Genomic DNA, 24,030 nt, shown 5'->3' with positions numbered 1-24,030 from the left:
GTCGCGACGTTCGTATCAACGGGATGTTCGATAATAATAAATATCGAGATCCCGGGTACCATTAGGTATCGATTGGTTGATTTTCCTTTATCTTCCATGACGTTGCAAGAGAAAACAAAGGCTTTGCATGCGAAAGTACCGTATTGCGATTGGTACTCGATGTTTCGAGGGTCGTCGCGGTAAATCAATACCTTGGGAAACGGGAATAAGGACGACTTCGGCAGGGAACGCGCGGCAGGAAGGAAATAATTTATATATACAAAATCTAAGACGGAGAGAGAGAGAGAGAGCCGATCCTTTTGTTACCTAGTCACGGAATGCCGCCGGCTGTGCCAACGTGCCGAGATATTTTCGCACATAACGGAAACGCGCGAGTGCAGTCTATCCGCTCGCGAAACACGAACGCGCCGCGCGCGTGTCGCTTTTTCCGAAGAACGAATCTCTTCTGGATATCCACCCTCTCGATGCGATATCAATGTTATCAATAACTCATCTTCGGCATGGGATCGCGCCACCGCCGAATACGAAATAAGCCGACGTATTTATTAAATTCGTGTTATTTTAAATATCTCAAAGAGAATTTCTATTTCGGGTAAATTTACTAAAATCCGATTTTTCTAAATTCTTATCAAATTTCGCTTATCTTGAGTATCCCGAAATAGATTCTGCTCCTTCTTACAAAATTTACTCAATTTTTAGTTGTTTTATTTTATTTAAGTATTTCTATTTTTTATTTATTAGACTAACCTTTTTATTTTATTTGCTGGCGCCGGAAGGGACAGCTGGTATCGCAAATAACACGCGTAAAAGCGGCGTATCGGCCAGCAGATAAACGCCCTCCACCCGACAATAAAATGTATACCGCGTGTAAACGCGCGCGTGGCGTCGACTTTCGCGCGCGCGATAGCGAGCCAGCTCGTTGCATATTTATCTGGTCGGTGTGAATTACTGGACGATGATGACGCCAGACAAAATCCACCGATACTGATAAACCGAGTGCCCGGTCGCCCTCATTTAATGTCGAGCCCTACGCACCATCCACGATAATAATGCACTTTATTGCTCACATACACGCTCGATGAATGTTCACGCGATGTCGCGAACGATCAATCCATCTTAGCCCGATCGCGGAATTCTAGGCATCTACATCAACCGTATCGCGATTGACAAACACCGCCTTTTGCGCGATTCGCTTCATTTTACTTCCGAATTACGCGCATCCACGTTCATTATTATTTGTCAGAAGAGACGGACTTTAAAATCGAGCACAATTCGTACTTTCCCTAGGGGTTTTATAAACTGCTATTAAAATTCCTCAGCTTTGGCAATTATAGTCTTTATTAAGGAAAAATTCTCCTCACGCAGAAATATCTCTCAGCTTCGAAAGACTGATGGCACTCCATGGCGACTTGGGAATAAAACAGCGAGTCTCTTAGATGTGGCATATAAATTATTCTCTTCCTTCCGTCTCGCAACATATTTACAGGTACAGATACAAATTTACAGATACAGATACAAATATCCCTGTGAAATCTCATGAAATCGCCATTTGGACGAAGAAAACGTTCTTTAAATTTGATTTTATTGATTAACCGGAAACATTTTGTGCTGTCTTACTTAACATTCTAAGCATATACACATTTTCGATATTAATGCGTTCACAATTGAGCGTGATCGTCGTTTGAAAAGCGCGACTGTCGCACTCGACGAAGAGAGCTCATTTTGCAACTCATTCGCGCTGAAACGCCATGAAACGCGTGATAACGACACACTTACGCGATTGTAAAATCGTCACGAAAGCTCAGTGTACAAAGCGGCCAGTTAATGTCGCGGCACACGGCACGCTGTTGCAAGTCGAGAAACATTATCGTAGTAAGTATGGTACGGGAATAACGTGAAACAGCGTCAAAGTTCCTTCCGCGAGAGCGGTACGGGATAACGTGCTGCTTTTACCGGTAAAGACGAGCGCGTTACAAAGAAAACGTGACTCGGAATTCCACGGAAAAATCACCCTCTCGCCGGGTATGCAGGGAAAATAGGGCCGCGTCATATTGAATCCTATCAAGAAAGAGAGAGGACGCCTTGGGATGCAGCGGCTGCGACCTAGATTAATCCCACGGATTTTCCTGGATGCGCAAAGGAAGCCGGACCGACGCCGCTTTCTCTCCTGCCTTCCGCTCTTTTCCCTTTTCTTTTGGCGAGGATCGAGATTCGCTGATTGTTCACCAAGCCGAACGGAACGGAGTCACGGAGTGGAGTCGAACCGAGTCGAACCACTGTCAAACGATCCGTTCGAGCTGTCGCTTCGGTTAATTTTCTTATCCGGCTAATCCCGCGGCGCCCGGCGTCGCCCGTGCTTAAACGCAACGGTCGACCTGTCGAACCGTCGAATTACGTAACGTAAAAGTCGCGGCGTCTCTCTCGGTTTACCCGCTTCATGCATTCATGCACGCGAGATCGCGGTTGTCGTGTGACGCGCACGAAATGATGTAAAGTGGCACGTGGCATGGCTATTTCTCCTGATTACATTCCTTCTCCTTTTTTTCCGCCACCGCGGTCACCTGATTCCATCGGTTCCTCGTGTTTTCCGCGCGACACCGGAATAACTTCCGGCGGCCGAGACCGCGCGGAATAAATTGCGGGGCTGACGTCGGCGGTAGATGTAATGGGATCCGCCGGGCCCATTTGATTCTATTACACGGCACTTACGGCACGTAACGAACGCGGGTGTTTCGCGCCAACTTTCGCGATTCCAAGCCGAGTTCCTGCCGTGGACTCGGAACGAACGAGCGAGCGAACTCGTGTTGCTCTCGTGCGCTGAAATGCGCGAGGGGCTACGATTACAATGGATTCCGTTAATTAGGATTTTACGTGAGGACGAGCGCGCGCCGCACCGCCGTTAACGTTATCCACTCGCGCGAACACCAAAGTATTCCGAGCTTAGCCGACTGGCTGGTTGGCTCCTCCCGCTGACTCGACTCGCCCGAAATCGCCCGGAATTCGATTAGCAGTCTGCGCAAAAGAACCGGAAAAGGTAGCGAGAGTCGAGGCAAAAGTTGCCAACAAAACACATCTAAGTTTCCCTGTGGAGTTCCACGCGATGCGTGCGAGCACGCACAATGTGCCGAGTTTCATCCAACTATCGAAATGTCGGCGCGCGCGGTCCTTTCCCTTTCGTGACGTCGAAATTTGCACCGTACGACGGCAATTTCCGAAGAAACGTGATTTAAACGTAAGAGGAATCGGTTGAGAGAGCGAGAGAGAGAGAGAGAGAGAGAGAGAGATTTGGATTCTAAAAAACATCGAACACGCATCCGTTTAACGAGAAATGTCCATTAAAACGTAATATACAACGCGAATTAAATAGTCAGCTGAATTAAATAAATAGCCTATTAGTCACACACAAATACGTATTATAAATAATTAATTTCTCCATTAGGCGCGGTACATATCGTCATTGATGTCCATTAATCGCGTCGCTTCGTGGCAATTTAGTTCGCGGACGGTGCACGCGCGTTGTTTCAATATTATCATACATTAATTTGTAGATTTGCATATCAAAAAAGTACTATTGACTACAGAGGGACGAGGGAGAGGAGGGGAGAGTTGGGACAATCGCGCGCAATCAATTTTCCATCGCTGCGCTCGGTGCAATAATGCGACGCGCGAATTTGCGATCCGGTTGATAATAAAGGGCGTTATTGCGGATGAAAAAAAGCTGTCACGAGAAAAACGTCGATTCTACCCTCGAATGCAAAGGGTCGCATGCAAATGAGTTAATAAAGATAACGCATACCGGGACGCAATGCGGGGATTATTAGCATAAACGCGGAACGTAAATCCGGCTTCAGACGATACATCTTTATACGTGCATTAAATGTACTGCAACCTCTTTCTTTCTCTCTCTATCTTTTACGTAGAAAGCGGTATGAAATGGCGTATGACGCTCGTATCTTTTGCATGCCGCGTACCGACGTACCGACAAATGTTCCCTTTTAATGCACGCAAAACCCTCTGCGAAGCGGACGAAGTATGACGTTCGTACGAGGGTTCAAGAGGAACCGACAAGTCGAGCGAAAGCAAACGAGATACACGCGTGCCCCGCGAGAAAGAAACGTGAATTAATTTACATGTTTATGTAAGGTACATAATAAACGAAGGGAAGAACGAGCACGTCGCTCGTAAAAAATAACGACATTCTATGCAATTCCGGAGGGAGAATACCGGCGTCTCCAGCCGAGTGCCTGTATGAAAAATTTATGTGTGTTTCTGCAAATGTAAAAAAACGCTCCCAAGTGACAACAATCCTGATCAACCGCGATAAAATTGCTTTAATCGATCACAGCATTGATTAAAAACTACAGCAGAGCGCTTTATCGCGCGATCCTTCGTTGCGATATTACTCAATGTATGTATGCATGTACACGTATGTATATACAATCTATTTGATCTGCATTATCTACGAATCTCGCGCGGAGAATTGGCACACAATCGTATTACTCGGCGCCGGATATTGCATTTTTTTTCTCTATCACAAAATGAGACTCGACATTGAATTATTTACTCTGTGTGTGTGTGTGTGTGTGTGTGTGTGTGTGTGTTTGTGTGCATATCTCCTTCTATCCGCAATCACACGTTCTAACGAACGCGACATCACAGATCGATATTCCTCCTCGCAGTGCGGCGACGCTCATTTACTTGCAATGAATATGAAATGCGAAACTTGCGAGTCGGCGCAAGTCGGCAAGACTGCCTTGGCGAATATTTGGCAAGCGAATGCATTGTCCAGAGCTGGGTTGCCTCGCGCTATAACCCGTAACCGAGGCGATAGTTAAACTTTGAATCGGTATGTCGGGATCGGCATAGTTCAGCCCGAAGAATGTGCACTTCCGCGAGGCACTCTGGAGATTATTTTTGCACATAGGCGCGCACACACGGCGCTCGTGCCAGGCGAAACGAAAAAGCGAAACTTGGGACTGTGTCAAATATAATTAACCTGTATCGAACGTAATTAAATTGCCGAGCAAATATAATTAAATTGCGTATAATTGCAATGAAAAACATCGAGGCAAAAATTGCGATAGGGGAAACTCGCGTTTCTCCTTTTTTTTCACGTGGTTTTTCCGCGCGATGGATCGTTTAAAAAAGTAATAACGAGTAATAACTATCACGCGCACTACGTATAGATCGTGTTTTACGCTTTTATCGTGTGTACCGTGCGCGTGTAACTAGAACGCGTTCCCGAAAACGGTTCGACACGATTCGCACACGATGACACGTGATTCTTAATCCATTTTTCAATATTAATCTTCCGAGCGCGAGAACAACTGTTTACTGCGTGCAGCGACATACAGCGTAAAACGCATGCGTAATTAATTAATTATAAGGTGAATGATCATGTGCGACACCCCAATATGCGGTTACATGTGGGTTGCAACTTTAACGCGCAAACATGGACGCATATCTTGTTACTCATTAATCGCAATTGGAAATAAATTATAGCTTCGCTTCGCCCTTGCAATATTCTCTCGCGCATGATAACTAATGCAACTATATTCATGCAACTCAATCTACAAAAAAAACCTGGAACGATAAATTTTAATTAAAAAAAATATCTATTTGATTTAATTTGGAAAACTGATCTATGGTATTAAATTAATTTGACTCGAAACAGTCGCTTGAATTTTCAACTACCTGTAGTTTGAAAATAATTTTTTGAAGACAAACTGACATTTCGTCAGTGATTCGGTGATTTTAGAATCGACCTCAAATTCATTGAAGAATTGCTCAATGAAATTATTATATTGCTGAGATGTCTGGCAATTTTCATCACGATGCGCAACTAAGAACGCGTTTCAAGTATGATAAAAGAGTCGATTCGACGAGAAGCGTGCCTGTTCGAAAAACGAAGGAGCCGCATTCTCGCAATGCAAGTCTATGAATGGGGAAACCGATTTTCAATACAGATATCGCGGCTCGGATCGCTGGCAAGAACATATTGGATGTTGGTGAGCTTTTTGCAGTCTGTCGTGGTGGTGACATGCCAGGCGCGACGCGTGTCGCGTAAAAAGGCAAGTCAATGGCGCGCGATGACGACGCGCAAGGCGGATGGATCACTAATCGTGAGATGACAAATCGAATTTGGAAAGCCGGGAAAACAAGCATGACGAGGAGGTGCATTAGAGCAGAGGAGGAGGAGGAGGAGGAAGAGGATGTGCACGCACGTCGCAATTAAATCCCGATATCTGTCGGTTCCCAGCGATAAAAGCTGCAATTTTACTTGACGATTACCTATATCGACCTGTTGCTGCCCGGTGCGTTTGTTGCTCGATTCGAGAGCCCGGCTAACTTGAATGTACTCTCTCTGTCTCTTTTTTCTCGTTACGATAAACTCTTTTAATGGCATAACAAAACCGAATTAATCCGTGATCCCATGTTGCAGCGAACTAATTGGGGAAACATGGCCGACGAACGTTTGGCGTGGTCGCGAAACACCGCCGGATGCGCTGGCGAGGGTGAATCGACGAGGATTTACCCTCCCTTTTTCGTCGCGAGAGGGTTCGATCGATCCGAACGCGTTACAAGCCTCCGTAATGGTTTAATCGCGCTCGATTCGTTTGTGGATTGCCAGCACAAACCCTCCGAAAGCACGTGCATCTGATCGTCCCGATCTTTTCACGTGGACTTGGCTGTGATAAGAGGAGTCCCGGTAGAACGGTCTGTGAGATCGCAAGCCTAATCTCACCCTTCCGTGAAGTTTTTTTTGAGAAGGAAAGAAAAAGAGAAAGAAAAGGGGCAATTTTCGACGGCCTTCCTTCGATATAAATCTACCCAGAATCCGCCTGGACCGTAATCTATACCGCAAAGGGATCCGTTACTGAGATAATAGACCTCTTAACACGGCATTTTCGACACCAGCGGGATTCATTGTACATTTTCAATCGAAATTCTTCGAAAGCTTCTTTCTCCGACAGCATTCTCTAAAATTACCTCACGATCGTATCTTCGTTAAATCGTCAAAATCATATTAATCCAATCGCTATCTCGGTGTGAAAAACCCGTTTTATGAAGAGTAACTTAACTTCCGAGTCACGAAAAATATTGCCAACGTTCTTCTTCGAGCAAGTAGTTTGTGTACCAAATATCGAAGTAATCATATGGAATAGAAAATAGATATAAGATAATAAACCTTTCTATAGGATATTTTTGGTGGCATCACGTTATACATTTTCAATCAAAATTTTTCGAAAGATCGCGTTCAGCATTTTGCTCGAAAATTACGACGCGATCGCATCTCTCCATCAAATCACCATTTCGATATGAAAAGCTCGTTTTATAAAATCGTGATTTAACTCCCGAGTCACGAAAAATATCGCCGATGTTCTTCCTCGCGAGAAATGAGATTGTGTGCCGAATCTCTGTAAGTAATCACACAGCATAGATAATATATATGTTTTTGCGAAGTATTTTCGATATTATATAATCGCATTTCGAAAGAAAATTTTTCAAAAAGTTACTCAGCGTTTTCGTTCTTGAAAATTATTTCATGATCCCCGTGAAATTATTACAATCCAATTTCCGTTCAAAGAATTTCTGTTTTACGAGCAAATAATTTAACTGCTAAATCCGGAAAAAAAATCCCTCTAAAATTTATTCTCGTGGAAAAGAGGAGATTGCACATCGAATCTCCGATTAACTGTAAGAGTGAGCTCTTGGAAAAATCATCATTGCAGTTTCCATGGGAACCAGCTCGAAATATACTCCAAAATGCCATAAATTTGCGTTTCCGTGAATTCTCGTGTTAATGTAACATGATTACTGCCAGTTTTGAGACCGAAACACTTTGCGCGACAATGCGAGCGCGTCGCCGACAGTTTAATTATCTCCTCGCTGTCCCAGATGCTTGGTTGCACGCTTGCTCTTGAAATTTTCCCATTATGCGCGTACGATTTATACGCATGATGTTACAGCTGACGACATTACGCACTTCGGGACCGTTAATTACGCGGTCGATCTCTCGCAGCTAATAATGATTCTCAATTTTGATTCAATCTTGAAAATTTCATCGACAGCTAGCTGTGTTTAATATATTTAATAATAAAGATGTTCTCGTGGCGAAACATGGTAACAAGAGCAATTTTAATTATGATTCTACTGCTGTTGTTCTTTTTGTTTACGCCGAGAGAAAATCCATTTTTACAGCTTCGTCCCATCGGCTTCCTTATATTCTTGACACGCGATAAGATATCCGCAAAAATAGGCGAACGCAGGTGAGGAGAGATCCGTGATCAATGATTCAGGACACAACGATGTGTTCAATGTGCAAGTTTCGAAATGATTTTTAATTCATGTGCCGAGCTCCCGCAGCTACCTCGTTTCGCTAGTATGTTTTTTGCGATCTCACCAGTGAGCAGGCAACTCGTATTTACTTCACTCGGATATTCCGATATTCAACGATCATCAAAGAATCATTTAAAGAATTCCGAGAAATGCAATATTAAAAGGAATACGAGGTAACGATATCGACGTCAAGAGACGTATGGTTTGGTTCCCTTGCGTTAAATATGCATAAAACAAATTAAATACACGCACCATTTATCAATTACAAGGTTCGAGGATCAAATCCTCGAAAGATTCTTCAAATAAAAACAATAAAGATGATTATTTTATATTAAACGCACGCTGCGAGCATGTAGAGTATCTCATATGCAGAGCACCTCAGACGAGAGATTTCAAAGTAAAATTGTTACTGTTTGTTATCGGAATTATTATTTATGTTATCTGAGACAGCAAAATTGAAAAATCATAGTCGAGATTGTACCGTAACCAGTTTCGGAATAACGAAGTTTAAGGTTGTAAAAATAAACCGACTCAGCTAAGATGGAATGGAAGAAAGATCACGCAGTACGAATCTCATTCAGTATAAATAAAATAGATTTTCCAACGCAGCAATATTCCTCCTGCATCACAGATGTCTCATCACATCGATCAAATTTTAATAAACACAGAGATAGATATATAGATAGAGAGGGAGAGAATACTACTAAAAAATATAAAATACCAATTTTTCAATAATCTCTCTTTTCACTGATACAACTTTCAAAGTAAACATTTTTGAACAATAAAATTTCCGTTAAAGTATGCGATCTTGATCAAGTCTTTCCGCCAACGGTACCGTCTTCGGGATATAACGGAAAATTCTTTCCGCGCGAGGATTCGCGACGGGATATGCGAGCTAAAGAAGAAATTCGGCTTCCCTGACAGTTCGGCAATTATTCAAAGAAGAAATATCTTCCGAAGAGCTTCCCGAGGGACACGCTCGCGTATTGGAATTGAATGAACAGAGAGAGACGGGGCAGTATGTACACATCAGATATACGTCGTAATGGATGTCGGGGCGTGTTAAATTGCGTTGTCGCTCTCGCATTTTTGCGTGAAACTGCAAATTCAGCGCTGGGAGATACATTTAGATAAAATGTAGACCCAACGGACACGTTAATCTTGCCGTGCGTTTGCCGCGGACTTATCGACGCAATCTTCTCTTCGACCGAGGCACGTTTAGATTGAATGATGTAACTGCACGTGGGGAGCAATTACGTACCTGTTCAGTTTTTCTGCTATAGCCGTGGCTCGCGCCACGAGCTAGGTTCCCTCTTCTTTCGATCGTTAGCATGCCCTATCGCGCTGGAATATTATGGAGTACAAATGGTAGCAAAGTTTCAGCCGGCGGATAGCATCAAATTTATGAGAAAACAGCAATTTATACATGACGAGATAGCTAATCTAATGTTTCTAGATAATGACCATCCATGTTTCGCGCGGTTAACGCGTTAAAGCGTGTTCTATTCGGAGTTTGTCTAACTTTTTCAACCTACGTTTATTAATCGATACGTGTTTCAAACTCGATTTTTCAATGAAAATTCGTTACCTTTAATACAATTTTCTCTCGCAAATGGTGACACGCGTATAACGTTTAGCCGGATTCTTCGGCTTACGAGCGACGTTTTCGCGTCGATTTAATCAAGCTGGGCTCGAGCTAGGCGCGCGAACTTTTCGACATGCAAATCCGCGATTGGGTTACTTCAATATCGACGATCCCTTCCATCGATCCCTATCGCTGGGAGAATATTTTAGTCGGCGATATTGAACGAGCGAAACGTCATCGACGACTTGCATATGCCCGTGTACACCCCGCGAGAGGGAATTTTATCTGATAGAGTTCGCGTGGAGAGTACCGAAGGGAGCGGTGATCGGGAAGGGATGCCTATCAAGGGATGAAGAGGCAACGTGCTGCTACAAATTTACGAAGAAGTTACAGCCTGCGAGATTTCGTGCTCGGTTTCAATCGTGCTTCCGATATTCCTCGCGTTCGCTGGATCCAATGAGAGCGCAAAAGAGATAGGAAAAAAAGAAGGAAGAGAGAGAGAGAGAGCGTATTAAATTTTACATTGAAAACAGCATCAGCTAGTCGCCGAAAGCACAAATTTCAAGCGATTTTCGAGGCGTTTTTTCCGACATTTCAGCTGCACCGCCATTTCTTCTTTTTACATAGCCTTAAGATAAAAAAAAAAAGATTCTTTTGCATACGTTTGTAACCATCGGCCATATAGCGGCAGCTCGCGCAACGTGACAAAAAATGCGATACCAGCTCGCGACGCAGGAAAAACCGAGCCGAAATATTGCAAACATTTTTTCGGGCCAGGTGTTTGGGTGTTGTAGCTTTGAGGCAAACCGCAATCGCATCCTCGTGTCAGTTTCCCCGTAACTTGACAATAGGCGAGAAATTTGATTCGGCGAGCGGTGCGTACGTACCGACGCAAGAGTGGTGCGAAACAGATACATTTTTGCCCTTTTTAATAGCATATCCGGGATACTATTATCCCGCTGCGGCGAAGGACGGCCATTTTTCGCGAGCATCGTCGACGTACCGTTGACTGAAACCCGCGCGATTGCAATTTATCAGAGCTTCTCTCGCGCGTGTCGGCCGCGATAGCGATCCGAATCGAGATATACATTAAATTGGACGCGCATCGCATCAATAATGCACGATAACGGTAATAATGAGTGTAATAAATCAATATAACGACGACGAATATCGCGTTCTCGAGAACGAGCGCACCGATCTCGCAGATCGTTATACATCGACAATGAAACGCTAAAAGTTAGCAACATCCGGGGCGTAATTGCGTGTCCGCGAAAGTTCCGTTCGAAAAACGGAGTCACGGTGAATTAAGGGGATTTATCTCTCTGTGCGCGCGCGTACGCGCGGTCGTCTTCTTTATCGTTCGCGTACATTAATTCCGAAAATTGCTGTAGCACTTTAGCCGATGTTCTTCGAATGACTCGACATCGCCGAACCAACCCGCGCGCAAGCACACGGAACTTTTCCAACTTCGTCATCTCGATGTTCCGCCCTTGCTCTTTTATTACTCGTGAATTAGAATTTACCGTCTCCGGCCGGGCCTTTCTCGCGAAAGTGAAGACCGAGCGAGCGCGTGATCAGCCAGCGCTCGCTTGGCTGATCGCAGCATGGAAATTGGAGCGATTAAAGCGGTCAGCCTTGTTGCATAATAATGCCGATGCGATACTAATTACATCAGGATCCCAGGACGTGACATGACATGATATGACGTGTGCGGTGCTGCTGATCGTGACCGAAAGTAGCGTTTTCGAACGTGACGCTCTCTCTCTCTCATCCGGACGAGGTTGGTTAGTTCGTCGTCGTAATAAAATGATGCTATCTGCTTCCCGGGCTGCCTTCCAGGAGAAATTGTTTAAAAGCAGAACGCTATTTAATATTCCGGCCCTTCCGGCAATCTCTCTCATAAGGAATCTCGTTATTACAAAGTACTCTGTAATCTCGAAGTGAGACCGAGCCTGATAGTATTAAACAACAGCGTCTTCATTTCTTCGAGCGTCCGCTCGGGACTCGTTTTAGCTCGCTCATGGTAGAGTGGCGTTTCCCGCCCTTTTCGCCCTCATACGTCAAATCTGATGAACGGTTCGCCAGCCGTGAGCGCGTGTAAGGGCGCGAAATGGGTGAAGTATGTACGTACGCCCGCATGTACATGAAGGCGATTGCGCCTGTCGGATCTCTAACGCGGAGCAATTTCTGCAACTGCTCGTAATTTATGACCGCGAGCAAGACCGGAAAAAGGAAGAGAGGGAGAGGAAAGACTATCGACGTTGTCGTCACTGCACAGTAATCCACAGTATCCGCGGATGAAATATCCGGCGCAAAATCGCGTTCGCGATTCTGTCGATCCTGCATTCGCCGGGATTATCGCTTTCCGATTGGCGGTTGTTCCTGCAACGGAAAGCACCGCTGATCGCGTCGAAAGTTTCGTAAGTTTCGTAAGCGTGTGATTGCGGGGTCTGTTATTGACTGCATCGCGGTATCGTTTGAGTCGGGAGTACGAGAGATGTCACTAACTTTACGTTATTTGTCAGATTACTCTGACAAATCTTTACGCTATTTGTCAGGGTATTCCGATAAGCCTCTAAAAATGAACTTAAACATACACACACATGCACACATGACTAAAAGCAAAACTCTCGAGTATTCGTATTTTCAAGTACTCCTTTCTTGTTTTTTTTCCCCCCTTACATTAAAGTTTTCTCTTACATCTGGACATTCTAATGTAACAATACAGTAAAGCCACTAAATAAAGTAATGTAAAGGTATTCACTTTAACGTAAAGATAAATAAAGAGTACTCGATTTAACGTAAGAATAATGAATGCACTTGGGAGAGGAAAGTATTGCTTCCAATAATCGATTGTACGCGAATATTTCTTATTCGAGAAGGAGGAGAATTTCGCGGGTGTGCAAGCGATCTTCGTCAGCGGGAGCGATTTAACGTTATTTATCGTCGATGCATTATTTTCGCGCGCGCATCCCGCAGATAGCTCTGCGGAGGGTGCAGGAAAAATTGACGGTGATTTTTACGTCGCGACGTGTATTGCATTTCTAATCCCTCGTAAACGAGTATCGGTCTTCGCGAATATCGAGTCCCTTTCCATCTCGCGCTTCCCGACATTCAGATATCGGCACAAAAAAAAAGAAAGTGAGGAAAGAAGGGATGAAATGTATTCGAAAAATTTACGGAGCAATCTGCAATTTCCAAGATTGGGTCTTAGATTCATGGAGAAAAACGTATTTCTCTCTCTTTTTCGCTCTTCTTGTTTTCCCTCTCTCGATTCGTTCGGAACCATCTATTTATCACGGGTGCAGAACGCGGACGCGCCGCGCCACGCAAGTCGATTAGACGCATCTCGTATATTCCGCTTATTCGACGGAGAAGCCGCATGAAAACAGCGATTCAGCGACCAACGTTTCTCCGCATAGAACATCCGAAATAGAGCATCCACGAGGAGCGGATTGAATAGGTATCGCTGTCGGAGTCTATTGCAGTTTGGAAACAAGCGCAGAAGGGACCACTTGTGCCGCAGTAAACGTTCGATTCCCCGATCGAGTTCGTAACGTCCTGTCGGCTTATAATCTAAATGCAGGTTGTTATAGCAATTCGGCGCTGTGTATAGGCTCTCGTTTATGCCAATAGCGATCCTTGAATTAGAAACCCATCCAACATCGCGCAAACGCGTTGTCCGCTGCATTCGACAGCTTCTCTGATCGCTCGGTAATTTTGAGATGTGCAAATTGCGATATTTTATGTATCTGATGATGTACACGACATGTGTGTATGCTTGTGACGATAAATCATAAAATTTGCATTATTGTAAAATTTGAAGTTAGTTTATCTTGAGCGTTGCGTGTCCGGTGTGTTGCACGGAAATATCTATACGTGACTTTCACGTTACTTGCAAAATGAAAAGGGCTCGCGGGTACACGGGACGGGCGGTAAAGCTTAAATTATTGAGGATTCGACATATCGCGTCCGATGTGTGCTGTAAAATATTGACAGCGCGATATTACCGACCGGCCAAAAATAATACGCACTCTCGCTTAAGCTGCAGGTGATAAATCTTCCGCGCTTCCGGGATATAATCGGAATAATTTATACGCCGCGACGGCGAAGGACGTGTGATCTCGAGAGCGTCCGAAAACGTACGTACGTATGTCCACTTCAAAAGCGGTTCCTACAATACTTTCGGTGCGTGTGAAGCTGGCGTATCATTTCGCGGAAAATCATTAATTGTTGAGAGTTCTGGCTTCCTTTTTAATAGTTCTAGAGTTTCTGATAGGTTAAACACGTAGTTCTAGCCAAAAAACATTTTTTATTAAATAATTGTTAATGTTTGCAGTCAGAACTCTTTGGAATATTGTTAAATACGTTCAGAACTATACGAGAAATATTTTAATGTTCACAGAACTCTCGAAAATCGACCAGTGTCTCATCCATATCTCCGTAGATACGTCTTTCTCGGACGATAAAAATTTTTTATTAAATAATTGTTAATATTTGCAGTCAGAACTCGTTGGAATATTGTTAAATATGTTCAGAACTACACGAGAAATATTTCATAAAGCACAGAACTCTGAAATTAACCAGTCATCATTCCTTTAAACATTTTTTAGCTTTAATAATTATGAAAAAATAAAAAAAATATTTTCGCTAGAACTCTTTCTAGAACTCATGTAGAATTGTAGATCTTTTAAAATCTAGCCGGAATTATGGCGGAAATTGTCGCAGGACAAAGTGAGACGCTGCGTGAAGTTGGCGTCTCACTTTGCACTATGCGATTTTTTCGTTTTAATGGCTAGAACTATGTGTTTAACCTATCATGAACTCTAGAACTATTAAAAAGGAAGCCAGAACTCTCAACAATTAATGATTTTCCGCGAAATGATACGCCAGCTTCACACGCACGTACGCGACTATACCTATTTAACAAAACCATTTGCACGCGTACGCACTAGTACATCTCATCAATCATGTCGGTTCTTAGTTATCTATTTTGCATACACGTTTTGCATTCGCTTGCTGCTACATCTATCGTATATTCGCAACAGAGATAGAATTTTCGCGATTATATTTCGCCCGCGTTTATCGCCGGACAGATTTTACGATTGTCACACTCGTTTGCTTTCGAGCTTTTGCTTCGTCGAAAATTAGATTCCACAAAGCAATACATTTAGTTAAATCAGATCCGCCAAAATGTTGCGCAAATCATCTCCGCACTGACGTTGCGGAGAAATGTTCCGCAAAGATATTGCGGTGTAATCTTCGCAATCTTTGCGAAAGCAAGCTTCGTCATCCTGTCACAAGAAAGCCCAACGTACGTTTCGCTATAGTGTCGCGTTCGTGCTCGCATTGATCACTTTTGCATTCGGTGTGATTTTTAATCCACAGTTTTTTCTACTTCGTATTTCGCGTCGCGAGTGAAAGTAAAATGTCTTCGAGGAGAAACTTAATATCCACGCTGCATGAACTGTGCGATGCAACTGGCGTGTCGTACTAAACTGTCCACCGCGTCGGACATGCCACGCGACGCACAGTGGGCTAGAATCGAAAAAAGCTGGCCAAAAGTCGAATTTTTTCAACTCTTGGAAATCTGTGCATTTCGACCTTTTTTGATTCATGGATATCAGTATTTTCAAAAATGTGAATGGAGTTTCGTAGGAAAAATTTCCTTCCCATTAATCAACAATTAATAGGAGGCAACGCGTTAATGTTCCGAAAAACGAATTATGAATGAGTATAGGCTATAGCTTACATTCTTGTATGCGGATGCAAGTAATTTTGCTTTTTACTCTATAAATAGAAGTAAAACTCTTTTCCCAAACAGTTATAACCATTAAAAATGTTTGTTCATCAATTTGTGTTAATCTAAGTTTTTGGTTTCTTAAAATATAAGAAAGAAGTAAAGTTCAATATCATTGTTTTTAAATAGCTGTAAAAGGCTGTTTGGGATTCTTGTTTTATCATCTTGTGTAGGATTCAAACTAAGTATTTCCGTTTGAATTGTGCACACCAACGCACACCTTTGCGTTATATACAGGATGTTTCATTTTAATTTTCATATCGTAATAACTCGAAAATTTGGCGTTTTGGTAAAAAATGTTTGAAATGAAAGTTGTAGGTTTTTAAGTGAAGCATTACATAGCAATACCAGTATGACCTTGATAGTGTTGTCAAGATCATGTACAGATCACCGTGAAATTTTTAAATGCCGCGAAACGTACGACGCGGCGCGGTAGCGACTGTAACTTTCAAGCTTCATAACTTCGAAGTATTTAACGGATAAATACTTTGTTATAGTGTTCTGAAAAGCTCTTGAGGTAAGCTACAAAAATATCTAATGCAAACTGGAGGTTCCCATTTAAAAAATTCGAGGTGACTGCGTGACCTTGGCAACGCTATTCAAGGTCATACTAGTATTATTATCTAATACCCGATTTAAAACCCTATAATTTTTATTTGAAATATTTTTTTCTAAAACGTCTTGTTTTCGAGTTATTACTTTTGGCCAGCTTTTTTCGAGTTTAGCCCACTGTGCGACGCTCTAAAATCTGCAATCTTGGAGCGGACGCTCCAAACCGACAGGTCTAGCGCGCGCGCTTGAAGAGTTTTTTCTTTTTTGTATCACACTCCAGGAATGCGCACCAAGCGCGCGTTTCAGCGCGGCATTCCAGAGCGACGCTCCAAAACCGACGTATTGGAGCGGCTGTGATAAATACAAACGAACAGTTTTGGCGCGCATGCCTAGAGTGTACGCTCCAAAACTGTGGGAAAAACTGTCCGCGTAAATGCCGCTATTTGCGTCATTACCAATTCATTCTTCAGCGCGAAGACACGGTGATAGATACTCCGCTGTATAAGATTAATATAACGTCTTATCGACTAATTTTTACAACGCATTGCGTATGTGGTAAGACCATTATGGGGAAACGTGGTTGCAGCGGAAACGTATCGGCCTCGAGCGCGTTGATTTAACGGAATTTTGCGGGGATTTGAGTGCGATGTTAATCCCTAACGCAGATATTTCGATGGTTTTCGTTATTGATTATATTCGTGCGATGATATTAGTATTAGTTTAGTGCAGTATGGAGATATTTAACTGACAGGAGAGAAAGAGAGATCGAGAGGGAAAGGGAGGAGGGAAAATACGACAGCACTTGGATTCTGTCCCTAAAAAGGGTGTGTAAAGTCGATTTGAGTCTCATTGTTGGCCCTTTCTCGTAATGTTGTTTGATTTCTACTGCATGCTCGTTTTTACTTCGTCTCGGGAGCAGTTGTTGCGAGTGTCGACAGGTTACCGTTTTCTTAATGCTTTTCCAAGAGAGCTCGTTTTGCTCGACTTTATTTTATTCTTTACTTTTGCCTTCGTCGATATCAAATTAGATGCATCGGTTTTTAATACGAGAAAATCAATATACGTGCTTGTACGTATATCTACACACAGGTTGAACCAGTAACTATTATTAGCTGGAGTAGTTTTGAAATAATACAAGTTAAAATTAGTGCAAATATATTTCAGATAAAAACTATTACTGCTTCATTCAGTTTGATGCTTTTAAATGTGTTATTCGTCTTTTTATTCCTTTCTCTCGCCTCTATTTTCCTCTTCGCTTTATTCAATTCTGACCTTATTTTCTCTATCTTTGCTCCATCTGTCGTATCTTTTGATTCCCTTTTACTTATTCACTTTTACTCTCGATATTTTTAGCATTTCCAATTTAGCATTATATCCTCATTTTCTTTCTTTCTCATCTCTTCTGCATCTGAATTTGCAAAACTAATTGCCAAGGTATTGCCACTAATTACGAGAAATTCTCTACACAAATAGAATATTGCAAATTGTTAAATTATATTATATTATTAATACATTACACGCTACGTTGCTCCGTGATGTAAATTCCGTTTTAATAAACTTTCAATACTAACATTTATATAATATTGATAATAACATCTGTTATTAACGGTGTCTTTTATTATAACAAATGTTTATACTCTCGATGAGAGAAGGTAGCCGCGTATATGTGGCTTTGAAGGACTCTCGGTGACTGGTGAGGGAGACACCGCGTCACGTACCATTATTGATTCATCCTTGAACGCGTAAAGACGTCGAAACTTTTATGATACATTCCGTACATAACCATACACAATTCGTTGCTTGTTACAATACTTTGTATAACAGTACGCACTGCAGCATTAAAATTGAAACATAAATCACTCCCGCGAATTCCGCGAACTCGTAGCGGTAGCAGAACATCGATTTAATCGGATTTTACGAAAATTCAGATACGATCGCGTGAATTTATTTCGTTTAAATAATTCTCTATATAATTTTGACCGCGGATATTTGGAGAATCTGTTGCCGTTGAGATTATATTTGCAGAGTGTGTCTTGTTTAAATCGCGGATGCAAGAGAATTACAGACGAAGATACAGGAATCAGAGACTCAAATATTGCGAGTATAATTAGAAGAAAAAAGTAAGTACATTTTACGTTGAATTCAAAACGAGGAATAGTCGCGCCGCGAGCATTAAATAACTCAGTGAAACGCGAATGACGGCACAGTTACACCGATCTAATAATTCGGAATCTAATTAGGAAAACTGTATTTTTCAAATGCACTACTTTCCTGGTCGGCGGATCCGGTAGATCCGTTTTGTGCTCGACGGAATCGTCTCCAAGCTAAATCCGCAATTTCTTTATCGGTTTTGCGGTCGAGAGCTGGAACGCATCCGTTAAATCGTCGCGAATGTTCCGGATTGACACCGCAAAGAATTAATACGACCACGTCCGGTTACGCTCGTCCAGTTTAGCGTTCGTTGCATTTAGTTTCCAAATTGTGTTAGCTTGACATAATTGTCATACATCGTTCAATTTGACAATTTCCAGCATTTGACGTAGACTGGCAATTTTTCATTTCTACACCAATGTTACGTATCCTCGAAATGTTGCTATATCTTTCTGTATGTCCTTGTTTGTCGCTTGTCGTGTTTATATCGGTCATGAGGCAATGAGGATACGTTAATGCATCGATTTCTGCTGTATAAGTATATTTCACGGAATATACTTATTAACGAATGGGATTAATATTTTTCATCTTTATGCTTTCAGTGGCGATAAATTGACCGGCAATCGGATGATACTGTGCACGTTGCGAATATCGTTTAAGGAGGTTCGGGTGCTTCATCGGGGGGGAGTAGTAGGACTCTATGCTGGATTCTATGCTGACTTGGCAACAGCGCATTAGCGTTCACCGCAAAATTCAAGCGTTAACCACAAAAATGACAGATAAACAATATAGATGGAAAGGACAGTTTGTGAGTAAAAAAAATATGAGTGTATGAAAATTAGAACTGAAAATGGTAAAAAGAGGAAAAAACTTGTTGAAGAAAATATTGAAGAACCTGTATTTTTCATAAATAACTCGCGAAGGCTATTAAAGCGATGGCTATTTATCTTCATAACGCGTTTGATTTATCCGTGTTTTATACATGAAATCACTACTTGATCAAAGATATTTAAATAAAATAAAAATTCCAAAGGGGCATTCATGGGCAAACGATTGCAATAATCAAAATTGGCATTTTCAAAATTGGGGGGGCTAACTTCACACGGGTTTACGGCAGCTGTGAAGTTAGCCCCCCGAACACAAATTATTCACAACTCTTAAACGAAGGAGGGGCAAACGAAAATTCCAACGGGGCATTCGTGGGCAAACGATTGCAATAATCAAAATTTGCATTTTCAAAATTGGGGGGCTAACTTCACACGGGTCGTATTTTGCCGCGCGAAATAATCGTTAATTTTCGCAAACGAAAGTGCCGGGGTGCCGTATTTTCGCGAGCGTTGAAAAGAAACTATCATCGATGGACTACAGGAGGAGGAGGAGGCTCAGGAAGGGCATCAGGCGATGGCTGAGTAATCACAGGGTGAGTAATTTTTCGCGAAGTCTTCGGACTTTGCGACCCCCACTTGGGACATTTGGGAGGGGTGAACGGGGGCTGATTTGGGATTGTCAGCCCTCATCCTAAAGCCTCCTATGACTTAGGTGTTGGGAGATACCCGTGGAGCGGTGGTCTGCCCCGCCCGCTCTATGGGGTGGGAACGGGCCTGCTTCGGCAGGCAAGCGCGTGGTCGTATACTTGGTGCAGGGAGAGGACTGGTGAATCCTTCGGGGATCCCAGGCTTCTCCTAGCCAGGGCTGGCAGATGGAGGTTAAGGTTTAGTGAGTATGAGTCTCACACTCCCCCCGCGCTACGCCCAAGGAGCGCGGGGGGGGGGGGGGCATGATGGGTTCCCCCTTCTAAAAAAAGGGTGAGTAATTTTCTACAGAAATAACTAAAGCTTGGATTGCTCGTTAAATGTATTATTTATTTTTCTTTGTCAGTCGGCAAATCTTGTATCTGCGAGGGAAAACGTTTTAAGGCTAAATTGTGAACTAGGAAAGTAAAATAGAAAAATAAAACTGAATAAATAAAATAAGTTAAATAAATTCTCATACATTATGCAATTCTCTTATTGCGCAAACATTATTCAGATTTCTATTGATTTACCTATTCTTGATATCGTTATGGCGATGCAAGAAGATACGAGATACATATTTGCGGGATTTCTTTTTACGAAATTTACAACACATAAACTTTTACGTCGCAGGACGTTTTACGCGAATTGGGATCGATGTTGGGTATAACTCTGTAAGGAATAACTGCGCGCTTTGCTTCCCTCCGTAACGACATGGGCATGTATTTATATTGCGTCGTGACGCGCGGCATTTCGTTAAAGGAAGACGAACATTTTTCCGATAAGACTTGGATTCTAATAATGGAGCTGTACAAAACAGGACCAATATTGTAGTTTGCGGAGGCACGAGCAAGGATTCGCGTTGGTGTGCGTTACAGCTCCTTCGACAAATACTTAGAGACGCGCGCTTCTCTTATAAAGCTCTCGGTAAGAAATAAATGAGGTACTCGAGTTTTTCGTGAGGATGCCGGTGATGTGGTTGGATATCAAGGACTAAACGTCCGTTACAGGCGATAGCTAACCGAGGGAAAAAAAGCGGGAGGGAGCGGGAAGTAAAAAAACGCGGAGCGATGGCGAGCGCTATTGTAGCGGAGGTAATTGATTAGCAATAAAGAAAGTCTGACGAAAGCAATAAGGCATTAATTGAGTCCCTTGCTGCCAGAGAACCGTGAATTAACATTTCGATAGAGGCGAATCGGCGCTAAAAGCGAATGATGGTTCGACGTAATTTCGGCGATAAAACTGGCAGTCGACGAAAGGAAATAATGATACGAAATTCGAAATATGAAATGGAGGCGCGATCGATTACTTGAAAAGCGAATTAATTCGGCGAAGGATGCTTTCGCGAGAACACCTTGTTCCTATTATTGCTAGTTTAAATGTTTTAGATTGCGATGTAACAGGCTATCTCGCGTGACGTCATGCGAAATCGTACATGAATCAAATTAACGAATCTTGTATCCGCGAGGGAAAATGTTTTGAGGCTAAATGGTGAACTAGGAAAGTAAAATAGCGAAATGAAACTGAGTAAATGAAAATAAGTTAGTTATTCTGTTAAAAGGAGTGAATTACGTTTCTTCATTATATTTCTTTAAAATCTCGTTCGCCATGCAATTCTCTTTCCTTTCCTTTTCTCCCTCTGTTTCTCTCTCTTCTCTCTTTCAACTGCTATTACTATATATTATGTCAATCTTCTTTTTGTTGGTCGAAACTCTGTTGGTTGCTGTTAAGGAATTCGCTTCCTCCATTTTACGAATGCCGTCAAGTGGCTCGACTAATTAGCGAGCAACCCGAGCCATTTTCGTGTTGTATCACTCTCGGCAGCACAAAGTCGGACGTTTCGCAAAAAAGGCATCCCTCTCCGATTTCGATGAGCTTTGAACGCGTTGCAGAGTGGCCCAAGCAGAAAAAACGTGAATTTTTTGCTTGTGCTTCTAAGATCGGGGATTTACGAAGAGAGCTGCTGTCCGAAGTATAATTACATATCGTGAATTTAAGACGACACTGCATCGAAAACGCATCATTGATGTGTCTTTACATTTTCTGGAACATTTAAATTCTCCAAAAATTATTTATTTGTTTTTTCGTTTATTGATTGTCAAATAATTGTACAATTTCTTCTAAAATATCATACATTCTATAAATTATATTCATTTATTTAATTTAAAAAATATCTTTTAAAAATTTCTTATTTTATAATTTTGATATCTGGTTTTCAAAGCGTGAAGCATATATCGAGTCATTGTTTCAACGTTTCAATTCGTGAAAAAGCATACACGTAAAAATAATTTTCATCGCGTTATTTTTAATTTGGATTTCTCGTGTTCGTGATTGCGATCGCGCAAGGTTCCTCCTCGGGGGATATGAACGATTGGCAAACATTAAATTTGATATTTGATTTCACTCATTGAAGCGATGAATTATCTCGCATCACTCTCAATAGGCCTCATATTTCATCATTTCTCCGTTTAACATTTCATCGCTGCGCGAACCCATTTATAACGGCACTCGTTAAATCTTCAACATCCATGAAACTTTCTGTAGCATACCATTCCTGCAACACCACGTGAAAGCGTGCGTTTTAAAGTAATCAAGGCAATTTCGAGCGTTGTACTTGCGAGAGTCGACCGAAACAAAGGCGCGCATTTAGCGTTAAATACGCCTGCGTATTTTATGCAGCCCGATGATGATAACGCGAACAGCGATCCACGAAGAACAAAATAGTGGGGAATTCGAGATTAAGACGAGCACGTTCGACGCTAAACGCCCTACGTGCGTACATACACAGGGAAGAGAGGAGAGTGGAAAGGGGATCTAACGAGGTAGCGTAATTTAAGGATCGACAAACGAGTCGACGTTAATTTCCCCGTACCCGACAACGAAATGATCATTAAACTATCGCCCGTCGTTATTGCGACGAGCGCTGATAAGTGTCACCGGCGATTTATTGGCGTGACGTTATCGCTAGGTTCCGGGGGTGCGGGGGAAGCGATTAAAATCCTCCTTAAAACTCTATCACGTCGGACGGGGCGCGTTAAGCAGTCCGATAGCATGGAAATCGATGAAACTCGCTCGAGGTACAGATTCTCGTCGGGAATATTCAGACTCCAAGCCGAAACGGCTTATCGTGCATGTTGCATGGAAGATTTCCCCGCCTCCGAAACGGAAAAAACTGATTTCGCGAGAAATTTCCATATTCTTCGCGCAGGAATTAGAATTTAGATTGCGATCTTTCTCTTTGAGGGCGGATCAGCCAGATTTCATGCAAAATACCACAAACTTCCCTTGCAGATACACGCGACGAATATGAAGACATATCAAAATTCATGTTTCTGTATGTGCGTGAGTGGAAGTTGAGATAAAATAAGGAACATGCTCTTTAGGTACGATTATCCGCAGTTAACGTGCTTCGCGGTCGGTGAAACGTATCCTTGAATTAAGATAAAGAGCAGAAAGGATCGATGAGCTTTGAACGTGTTACGGAGTAGCCGAAGCAGAGAAAACGTGAATTTTTTGTACCTCAACGCAAATAGAAAATTTGGAAAGAGAGCTGTCGGAGTGTAATTACATATGAATGTGAATGTGAGATGATATTACTCGAAAACGCATCATTAACGTGCCTTTAAATTTTCTGGAACATTTAAATTCTTCAAAAATATTATAAGTTTTTTTTCGGAAACCTCGTTTATTAATCGTTAAATAATTATGAAATTTCTTCTAAAATATATATTTTATAAATTGTATTCATTTATTTTATTTTAAAAATACATCTAAACTTTCTTAGTTTATAGAATTATATATACGCTTACGTTTATTCGAAAGAAGGATACATCGAAGAAACGTTTGCTTTCCCGCGATAATATTGATTGTTGAGGATCCTTTCGGTCCTTTCGGCCGGAAATGGTCGATAGAGTGTTGATTTGTAAATCCCGCGATCGCTCGGTCTCGGCATGTTGCCGTTAAGTAACTAACAACCCCGTCTCTTAACGGCCCTTAAGTACACGTAATGCACTCGCGCGCTCGCGAGCCCCGCACTCGGCGGCGGCGGTAAGTGCCCTTTTATTCGCGTGTAACGGAGCTTTAAAACGGGT

At 42.3% G+C, this 24,030-nt stretch overlaps 1 long non-coding RNA gene across 1 annotated transcript; it reads left to right on the top strand.

The window, feature by feature from the left end:
• The first annotated feature begins 16,455 nt into the window (after positions 1–16,455).
• LOC105285527 lies at positions 16,456–19,380 on the top strand. Its single transcript, XR_895082.3, has 2 exons — positions 16,456–18,397; positions 19,031–19,380. It is a non-coding gene; the product is annotated as an uncharacterized LOC105285527 (long non-coding RNA).
• The last annotated feature ends 4,650 nt before the right edge of the window (positions 19,381–24,030 follow it).

Source organism: Ooceraea biroi, chromosome 9, assembly GCF_003672135.1.
Source record: "Ooceraea biroi isolate clonal line C1 chromosome 9, Obir_v5.4, whole genome shotgun sequence".
NCBI classification, from domain to species: domain Eukaryota; kingdom Metazoa; phylum Arthropoda; class Insecta; order Hymenoptera; family Formicidae; genus Ooceraea; species Ooceraea biroi.
The sequence above is the reverse complement of the archived record's forward strand: the minus strand, read 5'-3'. Positions and strand labels throughout refer to the sequence as shown.